We start from the raw sequence: 27793 nt of genomic DNA, 5'->3' as shown, positions 1-27793 counted from the left end.
ATACAGTCTGAAGGTAGAGCCAACAGAGTTTGCTGATGGATGGGAAGAGGGATGTGGGAGATGCCTGAGCAATGGAGAAAGAGAAGTGACATTTACAAAGATGAAAATAGTACGAGAGTTTTTTTGGAAATAATCAAGATCTCTGTTTTGAGATGAGTGCGTGATATGGAGTGGACAGTTAAAACACAGGAGTCAGAAATTTGGGAGAGAGGGCTGTCTAGAAACATGAAGTTGGGAATGATTGGCAAGTGGATGATATTCAAAGTCGAGTGTCTGCATGTGATCAACTAGGGAATGAATTTAGAAAGAAGAAAAATTCTAAATCATCGGAGCACTCCAAAAACCTAGAATTTGAGAAGAGAAATAGGAGCTCGAAAAGCAGACGGAAAAAGACTGGTGGGATAGGATGAGAACCTCGAGAGCTGAAATTTCTGCAAGCTAGTGAAAAAAAGGTTTCAAGAAGGAGGGAGAGGTCAACTTGTCTAATGAAACAAAAACAGAGCAAGATGAGAAATCGGACTTGACTATTGATTTGGCTACAGAAAGTCAGAGAGAGGCTGACTTTGATGACAGCAGCTTCATACCACCTATGAAAGCTTGTACCATGGTTTTCTCAGAGTGAGACATGAACTGATAGAAGCAGGGAAAACAAAACTTCCAAGAAATTTTCAGTAAAAGAAAACAGAGATCTGAGGCAGAAGCTGGAAAGGGACTTTTGACCAGGTAAAGTGTTTGCTGTTTGTTGGTTGGGTTTCTTTAGAGGCAAAGGAGCAATGGGCTAGAGGTAGAGAAACAAGAATAACTATCCTGCCTCTAATAGGGCCAGTGTAGAAGAAAACAGTCACCAAGTGGGAAGTTTGTGTGGAAAACAGTGTTCTCAGGGACAGGCTGGGGTTGGGAGGGGTGGAACTAAGACCCTGAAGACGATGGACATAATTACAGGAAAAAGACTCTAGGAAGTCTGAGCTTCTTTTGTTGAGTATGGTCCACAAGAGTATAAAGGATGTTGATATTATGACATTATTTTCCTTATTTTGTCACTTCCAGGCTGTCTTTAATGTTTACTCTATTATATTTTACAGCTTAAATAAATTTGGGCAGAAATAGTAGAGACAGAAATATGATATACAATGTGATACAGCAAGGGTCCCAGATGGCACTGAGAATTTAGAATATGTTTGTATTTAGATTGGGAGTGGGGGGATCCCTGGGTGGTGCAGTGGTTTAGCGCCTGCCTTTGGCCCAGGGCGCGATCCTGGAGACCTGGGATCGAATCCCACGTCGGGCTCCCGGTGCATGGAGCCTGCTTCTCCCTCTGCCTATGTCTCTGCCTCTCTCTCTCTCTGTGACTATCATAAATAAATAAAAATTAAAAAAAAAAAAAAGATTGGGAGTGGGAAAGAGTCTGAAGGAGACTGAGCTCCTCATGGATGTGTAGTGGCACAGATGTGTAGTGTTCTAACAAGTAGAGGCTTAAGGGTGCAAGGCAGCTACCGTTAAGGAAGAAAGAACATCACACATATTTTTTCTCTTGTCTGTCCACCTTTTCTAAGTATGAGGAGGATGAGACAAGAGGTTGGAAAGTAGACCTTTAATAATCAAGATAGTATAAGAATATAAAGTTTAATATTCCCAATGACTATGACTCATTTTCTTTTACTGCTAGTAATTATCCATTTGAATTTTCCATGTTTATTCTATCTTTTAAAACTTTACTTTTTAAAATACGAAAAAGGAATTATACTTAGACCTGAGACTTACTGAATTACTTACAAGTATTTATTTCATATTTCTTTGGCTCTTCAACTCAGCTTCTCTACTTGTTTCCATTTCTCACTTCAAATAGAGTGAGTTGAATCGTATAAAGCTGTTCACTGGCTTGGATCAGTGGATATATGGACAAAGATTAAAAAAATAGATTACTCACAAATAGAACAGCAATTTAAGGGCAAAGAATTTAGCATCTAGAAAAAAAATCAGCGCCAGTTTTCCTACTGGAATCTTCTCAAGACTTCATGTATGCTTCGTTTCTCTCAGTTTTATTATGTATAATTTGAGGAAAACTTGATTGTCCCTGGGTGCATGAATATCTCTATAGTCACTTACATCACTTAAAATCCTCAGATTACCTTTTATTTCTGATAGTCCAGTATAATATAATGTAATTTTTTTCTCTTCCAGTTACTAGGGTGTCTGTTGAAAAAACATGATAAATTGATGTGTATTTCTCTTAAAGCAAAGGTTAATGTTGAATGTTAATAAATTGTCTTTTTACCCAGACATGTAGTTAGTTCCCAGTAGCATCATAATGCTATTGGAAAACATAACCACACATCAGTACCTTGGGTTCATCTCCTCTCTGCCACCAAATGGAATTGCAACTTGCATACTTCAGATAAATGACCACTTGCTGCTGAACCAGATTATTAATATTTTATGATTGGGATAAATAGCAAAGCCACCTCATGTTTAAAAATCCTAAGCAATATCAAAGTAAGAAGGAAGGTGAGGCCAGATAACAATTTTTCTATTTCTCCCAAATCTTAGGGAACTGCTAGTAACAACAGACCCTACAAAGAGGAAATTGGCATGTCAGCTTCAACTTTTTTAAAAAAGGAATACCAACTCAGGCAAAAATCCTTGAAAAAGATAGCCAAAGATCAAGATAACTCAAAGGCTCCTAACCTTACCTCCCCTCAGAGAAAAGTTATAAACAAAGGAAAAAGACAAACAGACCACACCCTAAGAAACTCATCTAAAATAAACCTCCAGTCAATTTGTAGGAAACCAGGAAAGGCTATGTGAAAAATCCAGACAAATGACCACAGGAACACTCAAAAATTTTACTTGCAGTCATCTACAATGTAGTTTTATTAAGTATTCCCTTAATAAGGCAAACATCTATCAGAGGCTGTCATAATGACCTTATTATAGGGGAAAGTTCAAGATAAAAGGTAATTAATTAACAAAGCAAAAGAAAAGGGGAGGAGGGCAGGGGGTGGGGGTGAATGGGTGACGGGCACTGAGGGGGGCACTTGATGGAATGAGCACTGGGTGTTATTCTGTATGTTGGCAAATTGAACACCAATAAAAAATAAATTTATTATTTAAAAAAAAGCAAAAGAAAAAGTAAGTATGAGAAAATCTGAAAAGAAGTTAAAGTCTGGTGGGTGAGCAAAGAATTATGAGTAGGACACGAGGATACAAAGATCTCTGAGTAAGATATCTCTCTGCTCTATCCCACTCCCTAGAAACTCCAGGAATAGAACACATAAATAATGTTTTCTCCCTCTCTGAATTATAGGGGGGCAAAATAGAGCTTGAAGAGAAAAGATGGAAATACAAAAAATATAGACTTGGTCCTGATATTCTGTTGAAGCCAAAGTTCAGGGCTGCATTCTACATTAGAAAAAGATAGGAAGCTTGAACCTTTCTGCCAGAAAACATAGATAGGAGCCCCAAATTGGCATAGGCAGTTACAAGAAGAGGAACAAACATTCACTTTATATCAAAGCTGAAGGAATATATTAAAAAAAATGTTGTGTTATAAATGAGTAACAAAAAAATACATGGCAGAGCCTCAATTTTAAAAACATCAGCACACACACAAAAGAGACAGTAAAATTAAAGAAACATATTATTTAAAGGATGAATGTAGAGCCTCATAAGGAAGTAATCATAGCCAAAAAAAAGAACTTTCCCTACAAGCGCCTTCTACAATAGAAGAATATAAAAAACAACAGGAATTCAATGAGAGACTTCAAAGATGAGATGAAGAAACAAAAGAATTCGGAAGACTGTAGAACTGAGAAAACCAACTAAAGACCAAAATAATACCCACAGGGAAATAAAAGCATTGCAAATAGCAGTAAAGCACACTAAAGCAAGTTGAATTCTTAAGAGTACAGAAAAAAAATTTTATAGGAAAAAATGCAAGTTAGCACTGAGAATGGTGGTATAGGAAGAATGGATTCCCCATAAGAAAGAAGCTACATAGGTATATAGAACAGATGTTAGGAAGGCAAAACAATAGAAAACCACTAAGATAAATACAGACGGTGACTGCATAATGATAAAAGTCTAAATTCACTAAGAAGATATAACAATTTGCAAAATATGCAAATCAAAAGTTGGGTGAGCTATGGGAAAATTTGAAAAATTCATGATCATAGTGAACATTTTCAACATGCTTCTCTCAGTTATCATTTATATGTATAACAATATAATAGAGTGACTCAGTCAGTTAAGCATCTGACTCTTAATTTGAGTTCAGGTCATGATCTCAGGGTCATGAGATCGGGCCTGGTGTCAGGCTCCATGCTTAATGCAGCGTCTGCTTGGGATTCTCTCTTCCTCTCCCTCTGCCCCGCCCCCCTGCTCACACTTTCTAAATAAATAAATAAATAAATAAAATCTTTTTTTAAAAAATGTATAACAGTATAATATAGTATAATACAATACAATACAAAAAATTTTAATATATACTATCAACCATATTCTGTAACCACAGTGCAATTAATCAGCATCAAAAACATAAATGAAAACTCCCATATACTTGGAAAATTTTTAAAAATTGGGTCTAAATATGTTATGGGTGAAAAAAATGTTCACAGATATTTAAAAATACTCTGGGATAGAGCAGCCCAGGTGGCTTGGCGGTTTAGCACCTGCCTTCAGCCCAGGGCATGATCCTGAAGTCCTGGGATCGAGTCCCTCATCGGGCTCCTTGCAGGGAGCCTGCTTCTCTTCCCTCTGCCTGTGTCTCTGCCTCTTTCTTTCTGTGTCTCTCATGAATAAATAAATAAAATCTTAAAAAAATACTTTGGGATAAACAATGATGGAAATGTTATATATCAAAACTCATTTGATTAAAAAAGTAGTATTAAAAAGACTTCACTTTTTAATGAAGTAATTACATTAGAATGATTATATTAGAAATAAGAAAGGCCAGAAATTCATGAATAGTTATCTAACTTAAGAATGGCTAGTGATGGGGATCCCCGGATGGCTCAGCGGTTTAGCGCTTGCCTTTGGCCCAGGGCATGATCCTGGAGTCCCAGGATCAAGTCCCACGTTGGGCTCCTGGCATGGAGCCTGCTTCTCCCTTCTACTGTGTCTCTGCCTCTCTCTCCCTCTCTCTCTCTCTCTCTATGTCTATCATAAACAAAAAAATAAATCTTTAAAAAAAAAAAGAATAGCTAGTGATGGAGGATGTTACAAATAATAAATTTGGACCATGACCAGTTACAAATATTAACAAAAGGCTCATTAAGGGCAGCCTGGGTGGCTCAGTGGCTCAGCGGTTTAGCGCCACCTTCACCCCAGGGCATGATCCTGGAGACCTGGGATCGAGTCCTGCATCAGGCTCCCTGCATGGAGCCTGTCTCTCCCTCTGCCTGTGTCTCTGCTTCTCTCTCGCTCGCTCTCTCTGTTGTCTCATGAATAAATAAATAAAATCTTTTTTAAAAAAGGCTCATTAAAAGCTGCAAAATGAATGACAACTATGTGTAGTAGTCCTTCCTTAAAAAAAGAGGAGAGAAATCCTGTTTTTTCCTATATAACTTCCACCTAGTAATTTATGTAGGAATTTATATAGGATAAATTCTTTGCTGATAACATCATAATTTATTCTACAGCTTACAAAATACCGAGGTGTAGAAATGAACTAACCCAAAGTAGAAATGAACATTACCCAGAAAGAAATGCAGAAACAGATGAAATTTGAGACTTTCCCTTCAAAGAGAGAATAAGTGAGTTTTCATTTGAGCAAAGGATAGTTGGGGTGCCTGGGTGGCTCAGTGGGTTAGGTGTCTGACTTTTGATTTTGGCTCAGGTCACAATCTTATGATCATGAAGGGGGCCCTGCCTCAGGCTCAGTGCTCAGCAAAGTGAGCTTGAGATCCTTTCTCCCCCTGCCTTCGTCCCTCCCCCCATTCTCATGCACTCGCATGCTCTCTCTCTCAAAACAAACAAACAAACAAACTAAAAAAGATAGTTGAATTGCATTAAGCATGTTGTTCTTGCTTTAAAAAAAATTATTTACTTGAGGGAGAGAGAGCAAGAACGTGAGTGGGGGGAGGGGTAGAAGCAGACTCCTCATTGATCAGGGAGCCCAATGTGGGGCTCAATCCCAGGATCCCAGGATCATGACCTGAGCCAAAGGCAGATGCTTAGCCAACTGAGGGACCCAGGCACGCCTATTGCTCTTGCTTTTATTGTTCCTGTTCTTGTTTTAAAAGTTTGAATGGATGCTAAGTAGCAGAAAGTGAGCTTAGTTGACTTATTTAACACCCATTTTAAATCACTTCTAGTTTGCCTTCCTAGTTCTCTAAAGACTGGAAAGCTAAAGATTATATTTCCTAGATTCCCCGTCCATCTGGGCTTCAAGGAAGTGATCCGTGCTCTGTATCTATATAAGATTTGGGCTTAGTATTAGCAAGAAAAAAGGCAACAACACATAGAAGAGGAAGAAGCTGGTTCTTCTTTAGCAGGGGTGATGGTTAATTTATGTGCCAACTTGGCTAGGCTATGCAGCCCAGTGTTTAGTCAAACAGCAGTCTAAATGTTGCCCTGAAGATATTTTTCAGAAGTGAGTAAGATTTATAATCAATAGCCTTTGAGTGAAACAGATAACTTTCCGTAATGTGGCTGAGCTTCATCCAGTCAACCGAAGGCCTAAACATCATAGACCAAGGTTTCTCATGAAAGAAGCAATTTGCCATCAAGACTGCAACATAGAGACTCACCTTGCAGATTTTGGATTAATACTGTAACATTAAATCCTACCTGAATTTCTAGACTGCTGACCTACTGGACATAGATTTTAGAATTGTCAGCTCCTACAATCCCACAATTACATGAGCCAATTCTGTTAATTAAACTGAGAGACGGTGACAGAGACAGGGAAACAGGTCATGGCAGATGGGGTCTTTTGTCTAGAACAGTCCAAGGTGTGCATAAGTGGGTGGGTATTTTGATCCTTACATTTCAGCCACACCCAACTAACAGGCTCCAGACTCTTTTGCATATATTTCCTCTTTCTGGAACGCCCATCACCTCTCACCTGTCCATGTCAGCTGAGGAACTCCATCTCACACTCAACTATAACTTTCTCTAGAATAATTCCTTGAAACTCTAACCAGTGAAACACTCTCTCCTGAGTGTGCACAGAGTACTTTTTTTCATGTTTTTCTTTTGAGATGTATCTTATTGCAATCATTATTTTACATACTTAATCCATTCTTCTCTTGCCATACACACTAGAGTATGAGTTTGTAAAGGACAGAGAATGCATGCTGGGGTGTGTGTGTGTGTGTGTGTGTGTGTGTGTGTGTGTGTGTGTGTGTATGTGTTTAATCTAAAGTTTTACTTGGAATATAATAGTTTCTTGACATTTTGTTGAATTAATGAGTGACTGAGTGATTTAATTTATGTAGCAGCAACTATTTTCACCCATCCCGATTTCTCTTAATCTGGGCATTCTTACAGACTCCATGGCAACAAAGTGCTTAAATAACCTCAGAGGATATTATTCACTCCCAGTAACCCTCACAAGCAGAAAGGGTCATATGGAAAAGCTTTCAGAGAAAAAACAGAGGTAAATAACTTACTAAATCCATGTTGCTTATGTTAATCAAATGCTCACAGAAATACATAAAAGAGGGGATCCATGGGTGGCTCAGTGGTTTAGCATCTGCCTTTGGCCCAGGGCGTGATCCTGGAGTCCGGGGATCAAGTCCCACATCAGGCTCCCTGCATGGAGCCTGCTTCTCCTTTTGCCTGTGTCTCTGCCTCTCTCTCTCTCTCTCTCTCTCTCTCTCTCTGTCTCTCATGAATAAAATAATTTATTTAAAAAATATACATCCCCTTTAAAAAAAAAGAAATACATAAAAGAATAGTATTACTTGTAAATAGTCACGCATTAGACTCCCATCAGCTTTCTTCTGCTTATTTCTGACTAGTTGCCAAGATCAAAGCTTTGGAATCAAGTGAACTTGAACTCAAAAACATACTTCCTTCACAAACTAAGCTGCAGAGATCTTGGGACACTCACCTGATCTCTCCAAATTTCATTTCTCTCATCTAAGAAACACAACATATACATCTCTGCCTCAACAAAACATCACTAGAGTTACATGTGTGTGAAATAATTACCATAATATCTGGCACATAACAAGCACTGAATAATTGTTAACCATAGAGATTATGATTATTGTAGTGTATAAATCACAGAAGAATTTATAGAGATTAATGCTTGTGAAGAGAGACTTTTATAGCCCATTGATACATCTTTAAAACACATATGTGTATTATTTCATTGTGAAAACTACATCCATATCTTTATTACCTTAAAATAATAGGTAACACAAGGTCAAAGGGTAATGCCTTTATCATATACTGACTTCATACTTAATAATTATTTCTTCTCTGAGGACAGAGGTGTACTACTTCATTAGGTCTTATAATACTTTTCATTGGTTGGTGAATAATCTTATGCTCCCCCTTTACTAACAAATCCATCTACAATATTTCATAGTCACATGCTAACCAATAGGTATAGAAAGGTAATGATTATTTCTGGAAGAAAAAGAACCAAGAAAAGCAAAGCTCCCCAGGCTTTGATCCATAAAAGTGTCTTTGACATACAATATTTTGTAAACAATGAGCCAGGCTATCTTTCTGCTGAGATGGTCTAGGCACAGTCTTCCCTAAAGGTAAGAATAGAAAAATGATTGATGATATTGTTTTCAGCTGCATAGTTTGTTAATAAAATTAGACATCTCAATAATACCTCAGTCTCCTCACCATCAAAGAGCACTCTCATAAAGGCATTTGCCATGTTTTTAATTTTAAACTAAAGTAGGAGTTAACATGATTACTATGTTTGCAGTATCTACTTTATCATTTCTATTTAAAGTAAGTAAAGTTAAAAGAGCATACTGAAAGGAATTACGGCACAAAACATGAAGGCATCCTTCAGTTGGTTTGGAAATTCAGAAGCTTCCTGGATGAAATCTGAAACTGGCTCCAAGCTGATGAGGAAGGAACAAAGAGACAGACCACTCCACACAGGTAGGTGGCAGGTTTAATAAGCAAGGGCACTTGATTCAAGGCTTGTCTCAGGCAGCTGCAAGATGGATAGATTTCCACACCTGCCCTCCAGAATCCTAAAACTGCAGAGAAGTTAGGTTCAGTCATTTATTCAGTCCAGATGGTCTCAACAACACATTGCTTTCACAAGACTGCATCCTTGAAAACGGGCTCCCATGGTGGGAACAGTGAGCAGTCCATACATTCCTAGGGTATAAGGTATAGGGTATAGGCGAGGGTATAGGAGACTCATTGCTGAATCAAGCTCACAAGTCAACCAGAGGTCTCATCTCCTTGACGAACTCCTCCAACACCTTCCCTCTAAGAAGCAAATAAACACAACTAATTACTCTGAAAGGAGAGATTTTTATTAATAACTTGAGCAAATTAAAAGCAAACCGAACTCAGGTAACCACTACATCAAAGAAATGACACTTTTTTATTTCTGCTCATTTACAAGGCATTAACCTAGGGTGCTCATGGCTATTGATCGGCATATTTGTCCTCCTTTCATCCTTTTTCTCTATCTCCAATTCAGTTACAGTTCAGTTTTAAAACATATATTTCATTTGGATGGAACATAAAGTAGGGGTGGTAATCTAATTGGTATGTCTTTGCAACTATGAAGATTATCTGGGAGGAAGATAAGGCAGCAAGAATAATGAAGACCTTTTATTCAGTACCTATTAAATAGGAAGAGTTGTAATTATATTTTCTCATGAGATAGGTGTTATAAAACCCATTTTACAGACGATATGAAGTCAACTGCCCAAGTTTACATATGTAATATATAGCAGAGCTAGGAATCAAAGCCAAACAGATCTGGTTCTAAATCTCAAGCCCATACCATGTATGTCATTTAATGAATCCATTGTACCCAGTGATTGACACTTCTGAGAATTACCTTTCAATTCTGAGAAATTAAAATGTATAATAAGTTGAGGCAGACAAAAATATATTTCAAGACTTAACATAAGCCAAATAATCCAAACGTGCAAGGTCTGCTGAATGGATACAAAGGCAAGAAGTAGGGGATCCCTGGGTGGTTCAGTGGTTTAGTGCCTGCTGTCGGCCCAGGGCGTGATCCTGGAGCCCCGGGATCGAGTCCCACATAGGGCTCCCCGCATGGAGCCTGCTTCTCCTTCTGCTGTGTCTCTGCCTCTCTCTCTCTCTCCCTCTCCCTCTCTCTCTCTCTCTCTCTGTCTTTCATGAATAAATAAAGTCTGTAAAACAAACAAACAAACAACAAACAAACAAACAAAGGCAAGAAGTACATTGACAACCCCATACATGGGCAATAAAAGTACAGATCTATTTAGTGCACTTATGTTAAAAACTTTCTTTCTCTGAATATTTATCATTACTCAGAAAATGATTATCTCTAATGTCAGTACTGGCTAATAGGTCCAATATCATTCAATAAATATTGACAATGCAGAACATGCTGACTATGGGGCTAAGCTCTGAAGACTCATTAGAGGACAAAACCAGACGTTGTACCTGTTCTCAAAAAGCTTAGAGAGAGCCCAGTAAAGGTGACAGATCTAAAGTTATAATTATAGTTAGTGTCATTAGAGAGAGTTGCACAGTGCTATGAGAGTGGGTGAGTGGTCATGATCATGGGTGCTAGGTTGGAATTTGAAGGGAGAATAAAAGTTTATTGGATGACAAGGAGACAGAAGAGCTTTCCTGATGGGAAAAGAGCAAGTTCAAAGGTCCAGAGAGAGAGAGAGGTAGCTTGGTAGGTGTGAAGGACTCAGTGAGATGGGATGAGTTGAAAGGGGAGGTAAGCCAGGCCACTCAGGGCCTTTGACCTATATTTAATAATTTATTTTTAATCCTAAAAATAATTTCAAAAACACTGGAGGATTTTAAGAGGGAGAATGGCATAACTGAATCTGCATTTCAGAAAGACAGCTCAGCTGGAGTTTGCACAAGGAATCGGAGAAGAAAGCCATTCTATTTAACACTCTTTCCTAGGCAGTAGGTCATGGTAGCTGCTACTAAGGCAGTGGTGGGAGTAGGAGAAAATATTTAAGAAATGTTTAGTAGGTATTTAAGAAGTGCTGGAGTAGATGTGGAGGTAAGAAAGCAGAAAGTATCAAGATGAACTCATATTAGTTTTTGGCCTGAGAGCTGAGTGAAGGATGCTTCTTCTAAGATCGGAACAGAAGAGGATTGTTTGGGGAATTAAACTATTAGTCTTTGGTGTTCAGATTGAGACTTAAATGAGAGGTTGAGTGGGCCCCATGGACATATGAATCTTCATCTCAAAGGAAAGGCATAATGAGCCATGATTTCTTGGAAAAAGGATGCAAAGCTAGAAATTTGACATTTTTACATGTTTCTTGGAAACAAGGCCTTTAAGTCAAGAACATTCATTCATGTATCTGATGTAAAACTAATTTGATTGTTTTCAAGTTAGTTTCATCAATGACCCTTTGGGGATGAATTTGGTTCAGGTCCCATGTCTTTCCACTCAGTCACCTCTAGGCCTTAATAATAAACTCTCTCCTTAGCGTCCATGTTAACTTACCTTATAAATAGCTCAACTCTCTTTGTTCTAAAAAGATGGCTGAAGGCATGCCTGGGTGGCTCAGCGGTTGGGTGTCTGCCTTTGGCTCAGGGCATGATCCCGGGGTCCTCGGATCTAGTCCCATAGCAGGCTCCCTATGAGAAGCCTGCTTCTCCCTCTCCCTATGTCTCTGCCTCTCTCTGTGTGTCTCTTGTGAATAAATAAATAAAATCTTTAAAAAAAAAGTTAGCTGAAGAATGTAGAGGTACTAACAAGACACAAAATAATTTCTCTAAATTAGAGAGTAATTATTCAAATTATGGTTAAAGAAGACTTTCAAGTTTAGGTACCAATCATCAAATATCATGTTTCTCTCTCTTACTTCAGGAATGTTGGGATAACTTAAGGTCTTATAGTTATCACCAATTTAAAATGTTATTACCTGTATATAATTCACGCCATTTTCAAATGATTGGGCTGTATGACACTCTTTTACCAGTAATCCTTTGAATATCTATTTTGCAACTTGCCAATTGCTTGTCATATATATGAGTATATAACGTATATATGTGTATATGTTAAATATACATACATCATGTTGATAGGATTAGGCATTATTACAACTAGCTAAAATTAAATTTTAAGATTTTTAATTTGGAAATGTTGTCTCCCATCTACACTGATGTTTTAAAGTACACCCTACCATTTTCTCTATTATTTAAATGGAGTAAATGTTGGGTAGGAAAAAATGGAAAATTTTCTCTTAGATAGTCCTCTAGAGGAAGGAAAAGGCAATTCAGAGAGATCTATAAAATATGATTGAATAATTTTGCTTTATCTGGAGTTTTCACTAACCATAAAAGCCTCAGAAGAAAGGCAGTTTCGACATTTGGGTTATCTTAAGAAAAATGGATTTTTTAAAAATCCTAAGTATCATCCATAAAATAGGATGATCCTTCCACAAAGCTCTAGGGTAAAGGGGGATTAGACACAAACCATGTTCTCTATTAATCATACATTTTCTTAGGTCTCATCTTGTACTCATTTTTATCACCATAAAGCATTCTGTACACACTTGTAAGCTGACAACCCCTGAGATATTCCACGAATTAAAATCAACACCAAGAATTGTCTAAAAACAGGGAAAATTTGCTTCAAAGGCTACTATCTAAACATGTCAGTTTAAAAAAAAAAAGATTTTATTTATTTATTCATAAGAGACAGAGAGAGAGAGAGAGACAGAGACAGAGACAGAGACAAAGACAGAGGGAGAAGCAGGCAACCTATGGGAAACCTGATGTGGGACTCAATCCTAGGACCCCGGGATCACACCCTGAGCCAAAGGCAGACGCTCAACCCCTGAGCCATTCAGGAGCCCCTAAACATGTCACTTTAAGGAAATTCCAGGCATTTCCATTACCCTTTATCAGGTGCTACAGTGGATAAGAGATAGCCTGCCTCCCAGCTCCTCCCCCCTTCACCTTCTGCTAGGTTCTCACAACTACCAATCGCTCTTTTAATATTTTTTAATTCATTTACTACTTAGTTAACCCTTTAATATTTCTAGCGAATCTTTTCTTTGTACCTACGATGAGTTGGCCACACATGAGATTTTGATACTAAAATAGTGAAAAAAGACATGCTCCTTCAAGCATCAACTAGAAAGAGAAAGTGATAATGAACAAATAACTGCAAATACTGTGCGAACACCCCTCTGTGAGGTATGCACAGGCTCTGGCTAGACCAGAAAGTGGCCCCCTCTGCATGGGGGGGCCCAGCGTGGCTGACCGTTGAAGGATGAGTTCACTTCGCACCAATTTTAAGCCAGGGAAGAAAAATGAGGAGATTTTCATTTACAGCAGATCAGTCTGGCAGCAGTGCGGAAGATGACAAGAGCAGAGAAAGACGGGAGGGAGCTCCGCCAGGAGATAAACAACCCCGTGAAATCACAACTAGCATAACAAGAAAGGAAATACTAATTTTAGCTGAAAACATCTTAACAGAACAGGCTGTTTAATATGTTAATCTAGTCAACTGAAGAAGCAGGATCTGTATCTTAATGCCTTGGCAGATGCTGGCATTCATCCCTCCTCCTGAAGTACTACATTGTGGAGACTCCTGGCAGGGAGCAGAGGAGGGAAAAAAGGAAAACAGGCAAACTCAAGTGACAAGGCATTTGGGCCTCACATCTTTCAACTCCAGGGCCATCTCCCGGATGAATGGGCTTACTCAGCCTGGCAAATGTGCAGCCAGGCAGGCAGCACACACAGCTCATCAGGCCCCCCTCAGAGGCTGCCATCCAAATCCAAAACACCTGTGGCATCGCAACCAACCTGAATTCCAAATCAGTCCTTTGTAAAGGGGAGAGTAGCTGTTTGGGATAAATACCTTTGTGCAGATTCACACACTGCAGAAAACGAGCTTCTTTTTTTTCCCCCCTTGCCAGCTCAAGAAACACCACCGTGTTCAGACAGCTGTGGGCTACAATGGGGAAATATCGAGGCTTTCAAAGCAGCAAATTTCTGCATTCACATCACAGTGACAATCCCATAAGGGATGCTGAATAGGGCAGAATGATCTAGAAAGTTTTCACATGCACATTTCATCTCTCTTCAGTTGATTTTTAACTCCAAATATACCAGGTTATTTGGGGATGGTGGTAGTGGTGGGGGTGATCTGTGTGGTAATGAGTCCCCCTGTTTGTTGTAATAGGAGAGTCGGGTGTTTCAGAAAGACTGAAGGGTATAATGGGAAGAGTACCAGCTTGGGGAGTTGTGTGAACTTTGATTGAACCCTACTGCTACACTTCATCTTTCCAGAAACTAGGGTGATTTCTGTAGTGTCCATTTCCTCAGGTGTAAATTGAGAGTAATCTACCTTTTAAGGTTGATATGCGGGCTGAATGCTACAGCAGATATAAAGGCATACAATAGGGACTCAATAAACTCTGCTTTTCTTTCTGCTACAGATTTTAAGTGACAGAAACAATCCACCTTTATTTTCAGAATTGTGATTTCATGTCTTTTTTTTTTTTTTTTTTTTTAGCCTCTCCCATTTTGTACTTGCATAGCTAAAGGTTTGCACTGATTGGCTCCTTGCACATCCCCTCATCTGTACTCTATGACACAAACCTACCCACACCTCTGAATAACCGGTGTTCCCATGACACATCTCACACTCTGTTCTTTTGCTCTCGCTGTTCCATAGGCCTGGAAAGCCCTTTCTACAATCTTCACTTAGTAAGTCTTGCTCATTCTTTGCAGAACTCAAATTTCACCTTCTCAGGGAAATCTCCCACCTCAGGCTGAATTCATCACTGCTGGCTCTGCTCCCACAGCACTTAGACTCAATCGCTCTGCTTAACACATCGTGAAGTTCTGGATGTTTCTTTCTCTCTCACTAGCTAGTGAGATGTTAGAGGTGAGGCATCCTGTCTTGCTCACATGGCACCAAATCTAGAGTATGGTAAAGGCCAAAAAACTGAGTGTCAGATTGTTTTTAAAAAGTTCGTGCGTGGAGCGCCTGGCCAGCTCAGCTAACAGAACAGGCAACTCTTGATCTCAGGATTGTGAGTTCAAGCCGCACGTTGGGTGTAGAGAAGTAGTCTAAGTATAGAAATTTCTAAGTATAGAAATCTTTAAAAAAATAAAAATAAAAAGTTCATGCTAACATATAAAGCCACCATACCACACCACATTTATTGACCCTTCTTTCTAGCTTGGCTTTTCAATTATGGAGAACATTAACAATATACTTTTCTATTTACATAATATTTCTTTAATTTCCCTTAAGAAAAAAATAGAATTTAAGTAGTTCAACTTAAATGCATTCTATAAACTATGCACTGATTAGTGCTATACAGCATTCTGTCCTTCAGAGATTTTCTATAATAATGTTGTGCTGGATCAGTTATTAAGACAGTGTCTTATAACTTAAGTTATAAGACACTTATAAACAATTTTGTCATTATGGCTGAGGGTTTTTTTTTTCCATTTCCAAAAGCTCTATTTCAATTTCTGTAGTACTGTAGGGAACATGATTTCTTTTACAATTACTTATTAAGTAGGAAATAATTAATTAATTATAATTGTTCCAATTATAAATCTTAGCCAAGTAATCCATATTGATTATAGAAAAGAGACAAGCAAAATGAAGGGATTCTAGATTACTGGTCTGAAGATTTCATTATGTGTGTTTCTAGACACTTTCAATGGAAAATTAACATAAATTTTCAAAAATGGGATTATGATGTACATGTTATTCTATAATAAGCTTTTGTCAATAATATACCATGAATACATGCATTACATGTACAAACATACATTATAGGGATTTACAAAAATGTAGTTAGTCAATCTCCTATTATTGAAATTTTAGGTTATTTTTTATTTTTTTCTGTCATAAAAAGTGCTGCAATGAATGGCTATATATATATATATATATATATGTATAATATTTGTTGTAATTTATTTGAGCTATACCAGCATTTCATTTCCACTGCAATTTTCATGATGACCCTGATTTTTAATACATGAACTGCTGTTAATTATAAGAAGCTTTTATGCTGAGTGAAATAGGTCAATCTGAGAAGGAAAATCATCATATCACTCATATGTGGAATATAAGAAATACAGAAAGGGATTATAAGGGAAAGGAGGGGAACTGAGTGGGAAAAATTAGAGAGGGAGACAAACCATGAGAGACTTCTGACTCTGGGAAACAAAGGGTTGCAGAAGGGGAGGTGGGTGAGGGATGGGGTAACTGGGTGATGGGCACTAAGTAGGGCACTTGATGGGATGAGTACTATACTATATGTTTATACTATACTATACTATACTATACTATACTATACTATACTATATGTTTATACTATATGTTGGCAAATTGAATTTAAATTTAAAAAATTAAAAATAAACAAAATAAAATGTCAAGCATTTACATACAGCTCTTAAGCCCCCTCCCTCCCTGTTTTTTTTACTTTTTTGTTTTTTGTTTTTTACTTATAATTAAAAACCATTGCCAGTTACAAATGTTATAATTAACTTTGACAATGTATTTTTCAAACATCTAGTTTCAATCTGGTCTTTAGTATCACATGGGTTATAATAATTATTAACACAATGGTAACCTAGAAATTCATTCATTTTTCTCATTTCAAATGCACAGGGCTTACTCAGAATGTTTTATCTAATTTTTTTTCTGTTTCTGTAGATTAATCTTTAATTTTTACATTATAAATACAAATTATTAGTAGTTTCCAAATACCTGTCTGATTAAAATTCCTGTAGGAAATATAATCTTGTAATTGTAATTCTGAAATTGTTGAGGCTCTAACTTCCCTTCCTATAATCATTCTTACTTGTGATTCTTAATAACGCAAGGTTTCTTGGGAACATGATTGTATTAGAACTGACTTTATTCCTAGACATGAATCTACTGAGTAAAGACTAAGCTAATGTTAATACTTTCAATACATAATAATGATTTATGTCTAAGGCTGCTCTGAGAACCCAGAAGGACCTGTGAGGGAAGGGTAGCATCTTGAGTCAGCAAACAAAATATTGCAGAAAGGAAGCACAAAAGTGGGAAACCAGTCATTTGCAATTATGAAAGGGAAGGAAATAGTTCTCAGAGAAAAGATAAAATTGTGGGAAAAAATTGTAATGATTTTAATAGTCCAAATCATTGCTAATTGTTTTCTCTAAGACAGTAGTTTGTCTAATCATTTGCTGTATTTTAATTTGGTCCCATGTTGAATCATCTCAATATTATATTCTAAGAAACCTCATTTTGGTGACATAATTTTCAGAGAAGGTATTTTCAAGAAAATCTGAAATGTATCTTAAATAGGGATAATTAAAGCAATGAAGGTAGTCTACAGAGGATTCCTGGGTTTTTTTTCCAGAATAAGTGAAATGAACTGTTGGTTGCACAAAGTTTCTGATTTGCATTTACCTGGCATTACACTTTAGCAAAATTCCATCTGAGATGTCAAGTTGAGTAGTATATAAAATCCCAAACTGACACTCATTTGCACAATATGACAGAGATGAGTGCAATAATAGAAGGTATGGAAAATTTTGGGGTCCTCCTTTTTAATACCTGGGACTAGCTGACATGTTTTTAAAAACAAACAAAACAAATTCTACCTCTGAGACTAATAATACACCATATGTTAATTAATCTAATATTAATTTTTAAGGAAAAGCTAGAACACAATATCTGGTACCTCTATGGATTTTATGGTGCTGTTGACTTCTTCGGTATCACTATGATGAAATAATATGTCTAAGAAACCTAACATAGGGCCTGGTACAATTTGGTGATAATGTTGTCCTATACTTAACTCTCTCTTCCTACGCTCTAGGAGATCACAGTTACAAGCGCATCAGCATATCTAGACATATGTGTTGGGGTTCTTGGAGAGCCCATGAATTATCAGTAAAGTCTCTGTTCTCCACCTGAGTTCTGAGCCATTGGAGAAACAAACTTGACAATCTAACAGTTGGAGGTAACGGCGTCAGTTTTATCACTGATAATGTTGTTTGGAGAATACCTTAGACTGCATGCAAGACTTCCTCCGCCAGTTTGACAGCTGTGGATGACAAGCTCATGCCCCCGCAGGCAGAGCCTGCTGATGAAAACCCTCCTTGGCAAAATTTGAGTCAGGCTCCCCATAGCCCCCTTTCAATGAGGTCTCCTGACCTCAATGAGGCCTGCATTGCTGTCTAAGCAAGAATTTTGTTAAGTCAGTTTAGAGAGACTCAGACCGGATTCTTCATCCTTCACCATCCAACAGGTGATCGATGACCCCCCAGCCTGCCTTCACGAGACTCTACAGGAGTCTCTGACTCCTGTGTCTGCACACAGTGTCTGACTAACAGACACTACCAGATTCAGCAAGAATGCTCCCTGCCCTTATTGTCTCCTCTCAGAAATGTTCCATCTACTGACTCCCTTCACCTGCCTCTTGGCTAGACACCTTCATTTGTTCTTGTTGTATTCAGAGTTGAGCCTGAGCACTCTCTCCTATTGTGAAAGTCTCGACACCTATCACAACTGTCCTGAATAAAGTCTCTCTTATTATTTTAACAGGTATCGGAATGATTTTTTTTTTCTTTAACAGTGCCCTGCACAATTTCCAGAGTGGCAGGGAAAGAAGATAAGAACATAATCTCTCCACAGTTGGGCAGAACCCAAAAAGAGAGCCAGGAGCAATGATAATGTGCATGCATGCCTAATTCTTGCTCTGATGCACATTGAGATTCATGAGTCTTCTTTCTTCTGTCCCACTTTCAATATCCCATGAGGACAAACAGTGAACATGCGCTTCAAATTTAGGGGTCCGGGTAAATTCACTAAAGATTTATGGATGTGCCCACCATTAAGAAGAGTGAAAAATGGTTATAAAACATAATCCTTATCATCTAGGAAATTTTCAAGGAAGCAGCTGGCATAAATTAAACCATACTTATTTAACTTAAAATCAACTTGGTAAGCACCTACTTTCTGTGCTGAGAACAGCACTTTAAGATGATTCAGAAGTATGAGCGTTGGTCCCCAGGGTCAAAGAGTTTAAGCTCTACAGTTGGATGCTCCTGTGTCTAGAATTCAGACCTCAAGGAGCCTCAAACCTTGGTGATAACACCACGGATCTGAAAGTAAGTAAAGTGAGGCTTCAGGTGACAGATTAATGGTTAAATCAAGAAATGCCATGCCTGCTGGTTCTACAGTCTGTTTGTATGTATTCTTACAGAAGCTGTTGGTCGTGGGGAAGATGTGACTGGGGTTCACCCACGAGCTGGACCCCAGTGATCAGAGGCTCTTCACTCCCTCCCTTGTCCTTGGAATGTGTGTTCCACTTGCCTTCTTTGCTCCCAGAGGCTGGCCCAAGGACATAGCTTTGAGTTAATGATGTCATGTTGAGACCATCCAGACAGGATACATGACTGAATCCAGTTAAGGCCTCTATATACACTTCTAAGATTCTGCTGGGACAGTGTAGAGATCTACTCACCTTGTGGCTGCCCAAGACAAGCCTTGTTTTAAGTTCCATTGCTTGGTTTAATAAGTGACCCGCATGGTCTCACTGTGCCCTCCGTGTATGGGGGCTGGCCCCAGAGTAAACCCAGGAAGCTCCTGAAGAGCTTGTGGACCAATACATGCCCTGAAATGTAAGTCAGCACTGACCTCTCCTCCCTCACCCCCATATCAGGTCCATCAGAAAATCCTTTACTCATCCCTCCAAAGTCAAACCTGAATCTGTCTACTTTTCAGCACTTCTGCTGCCAGGGCTATTCTGTGGCACCTCTACCTGGACCTTTTAATCCACCTGTTTCAGGGACTTTCTCCCTTACCTGTCTAACCTAGGCAGCCAGAGATCTTAAAATATGTGTAACATCTTACTTTCCTGGTCACTATTTCCATGTACACTTAGGAAAAATCTAAATCTATAAAATAGCCAAAGAGACCTTATTATATCCGGCCCTATCAACTCCACATCACTCCCTCGCTCACAGCTCCCCTGCTACATAGCTTCTCTTCATTCCATAAATGTGCCAAGATCTTTTGCACACTGGGGGTTTAGTACATGCTCTTCCCTGTGGCTGAGATGCAATTCCCACATTTTTTTCTGGCAAAAATTTATTTATTCTTCAGGTTTCAACTCACATGTCCCTTCTCTCCACAGGCATTCCTTCACATATCATTTTAAATCAGTTATCTTTGTACCTACTCCCTCACATCCCTCCTCTATTTTTTCTTCTTGGAGCTTATTTAGTCTGAATTTGTATTTTTATTTATGTGATTTTGGTTTAGCATCTAGACTATAAGTATGCTAGCCCAAAAGTACTATGAGATTAATGTCTGCTCTACTATTTTCCTAAGTAACATAATACTGAAATACAGTGATTAATAAACACTAACTGAATAAATGATTGATTAAATCTTAGGAGCAGAGGTTTAAATGGGAAATAGAGGTCTTTTTTGATGCTTATGCCTCAAATAATAACAATTGATAACAGTCTTGGGGTAATTTATAGCAGGGAAAAACAAATGTTTCTGATCCTAAACCACCAGAAGGCGGCTAAATTATTTTGATACAAAAGTTTAATTAAGGAAGTATATAACATCTTTTGTAAACTCTTAAAAATTAAAGTCTTTAAAAATTCATATATCAAAATGGCGATTTCACTTATTTTATAAATTAGTTAAGTCAAATAATTTTGTGTTTAATTAATACTGGATTAATTATTTTGGAAGTGAACATTTATATATATGAAACAATCCATATGTTATAAAATGTACATTACAAACATTATGATCCAATGGAAACAAGAAAGTAAAAAAGATCATTTTGAAGAGATTTACCTAGGGAAACTCCTTGAGTAGATTAGTATAGGTAGAGAGGGCATAACAAATGGCTTCTAGGGGCACCTGCATGGCTCAGTGGTTGAGCGTCTGTCTGCCTTTGGCTCAGGTCATGATCCCAGGGTCCTGGGATGGAGTCCCACATCAGGCTCCCTGCAGGAGGAGGGACTGCAGGCTCCCTGCATAGCCCTCTGTCTATGTCGCTGGCCCTCTCCCTGTGTGTCTTTCATGAATAAATAAATAAAATCTTTTAAAAAATAGCTTCTAGTCAGAGGAAAAACAGCAAAGATTCAGAGATGAATAGGAATATGTATATGTGAGAATTATGGGGAATCTGCATGAAATGGAGCAAAAGATCCATATTATAGCAATAAGTTTGCCTAGATGAACTGGCAATATTTGAAAGTATGAGGGTGAGAGGAACAAATGTCCAAAGCCCAGTGCTCCAAGACACAGATTTATGCCTTTCAGTGTAATAAGAATCCCAGTAACTTCAAATTAAGTGGGAACTATTTCTCACTCCCTGAATTACCTCTCATAACAGCATCACAAGCTTTGGGGAAGATGGCTTTTCTGATGCAAAATGCTCAACATCACAATAGGTGCAAATTCAGTAATTATGAGTTCTGTTGAGGGTTTCTTTCCTCCAATTAATACCAAACTCCTCAGTGAATATGGACAAGAAGACTGAATGGTGCACTCTAGAAGTCACCTGGGTTCTAAGTTCTACGATTGATTCAGATATTTAAAAGGCCAAGGCCCATTTCATGATTGGATTGTTTGTTTCTTTGGTGTTGAGTTTAATAAGTTCTTTATAGATCTTGGAAACTAGCCCTTTATCTGATATGTCATTTGCAAATATCTTCTCCCATTCTGTAGGTTGTCTTTGAGTTTTGTTGACTGTATCCTTTGCTGTGCAAAAGCTTCTTATCTTGATGAAGTCCCAATAGTTCATTTTTGCTTTTGTTTCTTTTGCCTTCGTGGATGTATCTTGCAAGAAGTTACTATGGCCGAGTTCAAAAAGGGTGTTGCCTGTGTTCTCCTCTAGGATTTTGATGGAATCTTGTCTCACATTTAGATCTTTCATCCATTTTGAGTTTATCTTTGTGTATGGTGAAAGAGAGTGGTCTAGTTTCATTCTTCTGCATCACTTGCCATCAGGGAAATACAAATCAAAACCACAATGAGATACCACCTCACACCAGTGAGAATGGGGAAAATTAACAAGGCAGGAAACAACAAATGTTGGAGAGGATGTGGAGAAAGGGGAACCCTCTTGCACTGTTGGTGGGAATGTGAACTGGTGCAGCCACTCTGGAAAACTGTGTGGAGGTTCCTCAAAGAGTTAAAAATAGACCTGCCCTACGACCCAGCAATTGCACTGTTGGGGATTTACCCCAAAGATACAAATGCAATGAAACTCCGGGACACCTGCACCCCGATGTTTATAGCAGCAATGGCCACGATAGCCAAACTGTGGAAGGAGCCTCGGTGTCCAACGAAAGATGAGTGGATAAAGAAGATGTGGTTTATGTATACAATGGAATATTCCTCAGCCATTAGAAATGACAAATACCCACCATTTGCTTCAACGTGGATGGAACTGGAGGGTATTATGCTGAGTGAAATAAGTCAGTCGGAGAAGGACAAACATTATATGTTCTCATTCATTTGGGGAATATAAATAATAGTGAAAGGGAATATAAGGGAAGGGAGAAGAAATGTGTGGGAAATATCAGAAAGGGAGACAGAACGTAAAGACTGCGAACTCTGGGAAACGAACTAGGGGTGGTGGAAGGGGAGGAGGGCGGGGGGTGGGAGTGAATGGGTGACGGGCACTGGGGGTTATTCTGTATGTTAGTAAATTGAACACCAATAAAAAATAAATTAAAAAAATTTTAAAAAAATACCTTAAAAAAAAAAAATAAAAGGCCAAGGCCTTCCTCAGGCTCAAATGCTAGCTCAGCATCCCACACATCAGACTGCTGGCCAGAACAATGCAGGCGGGAGATAACCTTTACTTAAATGTCACAACACAGGGCTTTACATAGGCTTTAGCTAGTCTTTTGCTTCCTACGGGTCTAAGGAACATTAAGAAACAAAAGTCCTGGGGCACCTGAGTGGCTCAGTGGTTGGGCGTCTGCCTTTGGCTCAGGTCAGGATCCCAAGGTTCTGGGATCGAGTCCTGCATGGGGCTTGCTGCAAGGAGCCTGCTAATTCCTCTGCCTATGTCTCTGCCTCTCTCTTGTGTCTCTCATAAATAAATATAATCTTAAAAAAAGAAAAAAGAAACAAACAAAAGTCCTTTCCAAACAAAATGGAGAGATAGTCCTACTTAAAAAAAAAAAAAAAAGTAGATTGCCCAAAAGAATCAAATAATTGTTAATAATAGGATATTTATAACATTTATGCAACACACAAAACAGGAAAATAAGAAAAAATGCATTCAATGTCAGGATGAAGATTGAGAAAGGTATTACACTGAAATGAGGGGTTAAATATGAAAGTTAATAACATACATGTTAAAAACTGTATGCGGGAAAAAAAACTGTATGTGGTTTCCAAAAAAAGTGATTACATAAACAATTAACATGCTTCCAAGTAGAATCATAGACAAAAAAAGTATTCAAGCAACTGTAGTTATAACCTAACACTACTAGGATTTAATTTACTGGCATGTCCTTACATTTTAATAGTGCTTTGAACTTTACGAAGTACTTTCACTTGATGTTAGCAACAAGCCTGTCAAATATATGGCAGCAGTAAACACCTAGTGAGCACGTAACAGTGTGGTGGTACTTTATATGCATTAATTCATTGAACACTCAGACCAAAATTCTGTGTGTGTGATAGGTGCTGCTATTATCTCCATTTGACACATGAGGAAACAGGTTTCAGAGAGTAGCTCACTGAAGGAGCTTATTTTATTTACTTGAGCTTTCCTGGTGCTGAGCACATTATATACTGCAGAGAAAGTTCTAGAAAAGATTGTGTGTGTGTGTATATGTGTACTTCAGCTTAAAGAAAGGCTTTTCCAACAGAACAAGAGAAAGAAACCTGGAATCAAATGAGTAGCTCATTATAGGATTTTATATTACAAAATCACTACCACCATTTCTAACCCAAAAATCTATTGTCCTATAATTTTTAAATAAATAGGAAACACATTGATTTCAAATTGTCTTAAATGTCTCCTTCAAAATGTAATTATAAGCAAGATTAGGAAAATGTTAACTAAGTTGAGAAAAGTAAAACAAGTTCCAAATAAGCAAGTAATTTAAAAAGTTTATACATCTTTTACCTCTAGGGTTTAGGAACACCTCAAAAATAATTCCCTATTTTCGTGGATAAAAATATATGTAATTAGTCATTATTTATTTATACCTTTCTTTGTTTTCAACAGATTTAATCAAGTTTACAAAACAATGCAACTTATGACAAATATGTGATAAACTCAGGAGAAGGAGAAAATTAGAGCAGGAGGGCACCAACTAGTAAACAAGATACATACTCAGAGATCCTGTACACTTGCCACAGATGTGAGAATTTTGTCTCTGAACTTTCTAATACCCTACAGAGAAACAATGTCAGCTTTTTGGGTTGCCATTTCATAAAATAAACCAAACCACTTGCTTTGCAGAAATACACAATATCTGATAGTAAGAAGAAAAGAAAAACTCTTTTCTTTTTAATTTTCTTTATTTATTCATGAGAGACACACACACACAGAGGCAGAGACATAGGCAGAGGGAGAAACAGGATCCTCACAGGGAGCCTGATGCAGGACTCAATCCCAGGACCCAAGGATCCTGACCTGAGCCGAAGGCAGATGCTCAACCACTGAGCCACCCAGGCATCCCGAGAAGAAAAATTATTCATACTGTTTACAAGTGACAGTCTCAACAACATTTAAATAAGACAAAAAATTTCATCAATAGAGGCAGAGAGTTCCATGCCAAAGTGCAGTCTAGCATAAAAACTCTTGTCCATTGATACAGCTTTTTGTCGACTTGCCTTAAAGAAAGGATATATTTTAGAGAAGATTCCAGAAAAATTAATTTATGTATATTCACATAGTCATTCATTTATGGTATTTCTTTCAAGATCTTTTTATGTTATTATTCATCAAAGGTATATTTTATATATGGAGGGAAATGGTTAGAGAATATATTAAAGGTATTTAAACCAAATGCATCTAATTTAATAAATCAAGTAGTTTTGTTCTACTTATTATAAAAATGTAGTCCTCTAAACCCTCTCCACCACCCACTTCCTGATTTCTCACAATTATCTTCAACTTCCCTGTGTCTTTTGACACTCAACTACATAGTGAAAACAAAGAAACAAACAAAAAGAAACAAAAATTTTTTTCAATGTTAGGCATTATCTACTGTCTAAAAAATAAAGATTTTGTTTTCCTTCATCTTCCCTCCATCTTTACAATATACTTCTATTATAATTTTATCTATATCAATATTCAGTATTAATTTACTATAGTGTTTAACTATAGAAGTACTATTTCCAATGGAACTATATAATATAATTGTATTTTCTTTCCTAAACATTTTTTGTTTTCCCTGGAATGAATTTATTCTTTCATTCACAAATAACCACTAAGCCCAGGACTGTTCTTGCTGCTTGGGATGTGTTCATAAACAAAGCAAATGAAAAGCCCCTACCATAGTGGAATTTAAATTCTAGTAGGAAAAAAAATGGCAACAAATATTAACCAATATTATAAGGAAAAAATATATACTATATTAGAAGATAATAAATTTTATGATAAAAGAGAATTAGAACTGAAAGTAGGATGTAAAATTGTTAATACATGTATATAAGAATATTCTTATACATATTCAATTTCCTAGTTCCGTTATCTGAAAAGGCCTAAAAGTCTAAGACAACCCAGTTGCAATTACCTGACATCCAGATCTTGGTGTCTAAATAACATTCTCCATTGTCCATTGAAAGGTACCAGGAGTCTTTGGAGAAATGGCTGATTCCAGGGCTAAAGAAAGAAAAGTACAAGGTAAGCCAGAAACACCCTGTTATGCCAAAAAGTCTGAAAGAGTTCAAAGGAGTGGTGTGGACATGCCAAAAGGACACAACGCCAATTTAAAGTGGTCCCCACTGGCCAAATCTGGCACAATGTGAATATCAAAATAAATAAAGATAGTATTGCATGGAATAGGGGGTCCATGTGTCCTCACTGATAGGAAAAAAAGATGAGGATGGAAGCTCTTTCTTCCCCCAGAAAGCCAACTAACAAATGTAGGCAGAATGATGTGATTAGAAAATTGCCATTTGGCAACCCTCACAATAACAGTTGACTCAAGCCAAAATTATCAGTGGATGCTGAAACTAGAAGGTAGACTCTAAGGGAAGTAACAGGATATTTGCATAGTGTCAAAGTATCTATCCAGAGGATACATATTAATTACAAAGGGTAAAATAATAACTTTGCAGGGGAAAAAACCAGGAGACACTACCTTAACCAAATAATCAAAGTTAGTATCTCTAATAATGAGACTAATTGATAGCATGTGCCTTCTGACAGAAGGTACTAAGAGGAATTCAGCATTAGATCTATAGTATTCCCACCAACCGATCATACACTGAGTCTAATCCTACGGAAACATTAGACAAATCCAAATTGAGAAACATTATCCTAAATAACTGACTCTACTCTTCAAAAATATCAATATCATAAGAGACAAAGATTCAGAAAGTGAATTAAAGAAGATTTAAGATATATTATCACCAAAGGCAACACATGACCTTGGATTTTTTTGGGGGGGGAGGGGCGGTGGCTAGATACAACATTAATTGTTTAGAGCCTCCATAAAAGCTGTTTAAAAACAAATCTGAATGAAGTCTGCAGTTTATATATTCTATAATTCTATTATATTCATGTTAATTTCTTGATTTTGATAATTGCACTGTGCTTATATAGAAGCTTTTCCTTTTTTAGGAAATGGACATGAAAATATTCAGAGATAAAAAGCAATCATCTCTGCAACTTACTCTTAAATGGTTTGGGAAAAAAAATAACGCAGTACGAGTTATACCATGTTTGATCATTGAAAGGGCTCATCACACGGTGTATTCACATAGACTGTTAAAGAGTAAAAGATGGGGACGCCTGGGTGGCTCAGCAGTAGAGCATCTGCCTTTGGCTCAGGACGTGATCCTACGGTCCAGGGATGGAGTCCTGCATCGGGCTCCCTGCATGGAGCCTGCTTCTCCCTCTGCCTATGTCTCTGCCTCTCTCTGTGTGTCTCTCATGAATAAATAAATAAAATCTTTTTAAAAATGGCTTCTAGTCAGATAGAGGAAAAACAGCAAAGATTCAGAGATGAGTAGGAATATATGTATATGTAAGAATTATGGGGAATCTGCATGAAATGGAGCACAAGATCCATTGCTTTAAACTACTTTTTCTAAAAAACAAACAAATAAATAAATAAATAAACTACTTTTTCTTTTTCTCTGTTTCACATATTATTCATTGATTGAATATATACTTTCTGAAAAAGAAGCTAAATTGCAGAACACACACACACAAAAATCACAAATTCTAAAATGTTAAAATTATTATAGATTCTAAAGTAATACTTTCACTTAAGGTAGCTTAAAATATTAATGAAAATGAACATCACTTAATGGGATGCCAAGGTGACACAGTCACTTAAGCCTCTGAATCTTGATTTCAGTTAATGTCATGATCTTGGGGTAGTGGGATTGAGCCCCACATTGGGCTTTATACTCTACCAATTGGTTTGTCCCTAGCCCTGTCCCCCCAAATAAATAAACAAAATA

The 27793-nt window shown here is 37.6% G+C and overlaps 1 long non-coding RNA gene across 1 annotated transcript; it reads left to right on the top strand.

Moving 5' to 3' along the window:
• On the top strand, positions 1-27354 carry LOC125755309 (uncharacterized). The gene is made up of 3 exons (XR_007411426.1): positions 1-723; positions 25946-26003; positions 26946-27354. It is a non-coding gene; the product is annotated as an uncharacterized LOC125755309 (long non-coding RNA).
• Positions 27355-27793: the final 439 nt, after the last annotated feature.

Source organism: Canis lupus, chromosome 6 (assembly GCF_003254725.2).
Source record: "Canis lupus dingo isolate Sandy chromosome 6, ASM325472v2, whole genome shotgun sequence".
NCBI classification, from domain to species: domain Eukaryota; kingdom Metazoa; phylum Chordata; class Mammalia; order Carnivora; family Canidae; genus Canis; species Canis lupus.
The sequence above is the reverse complement of the archived record's forward strand: the minus strand, read 5'-3'. Positions and strand labels throughout refer to the sequence as shown.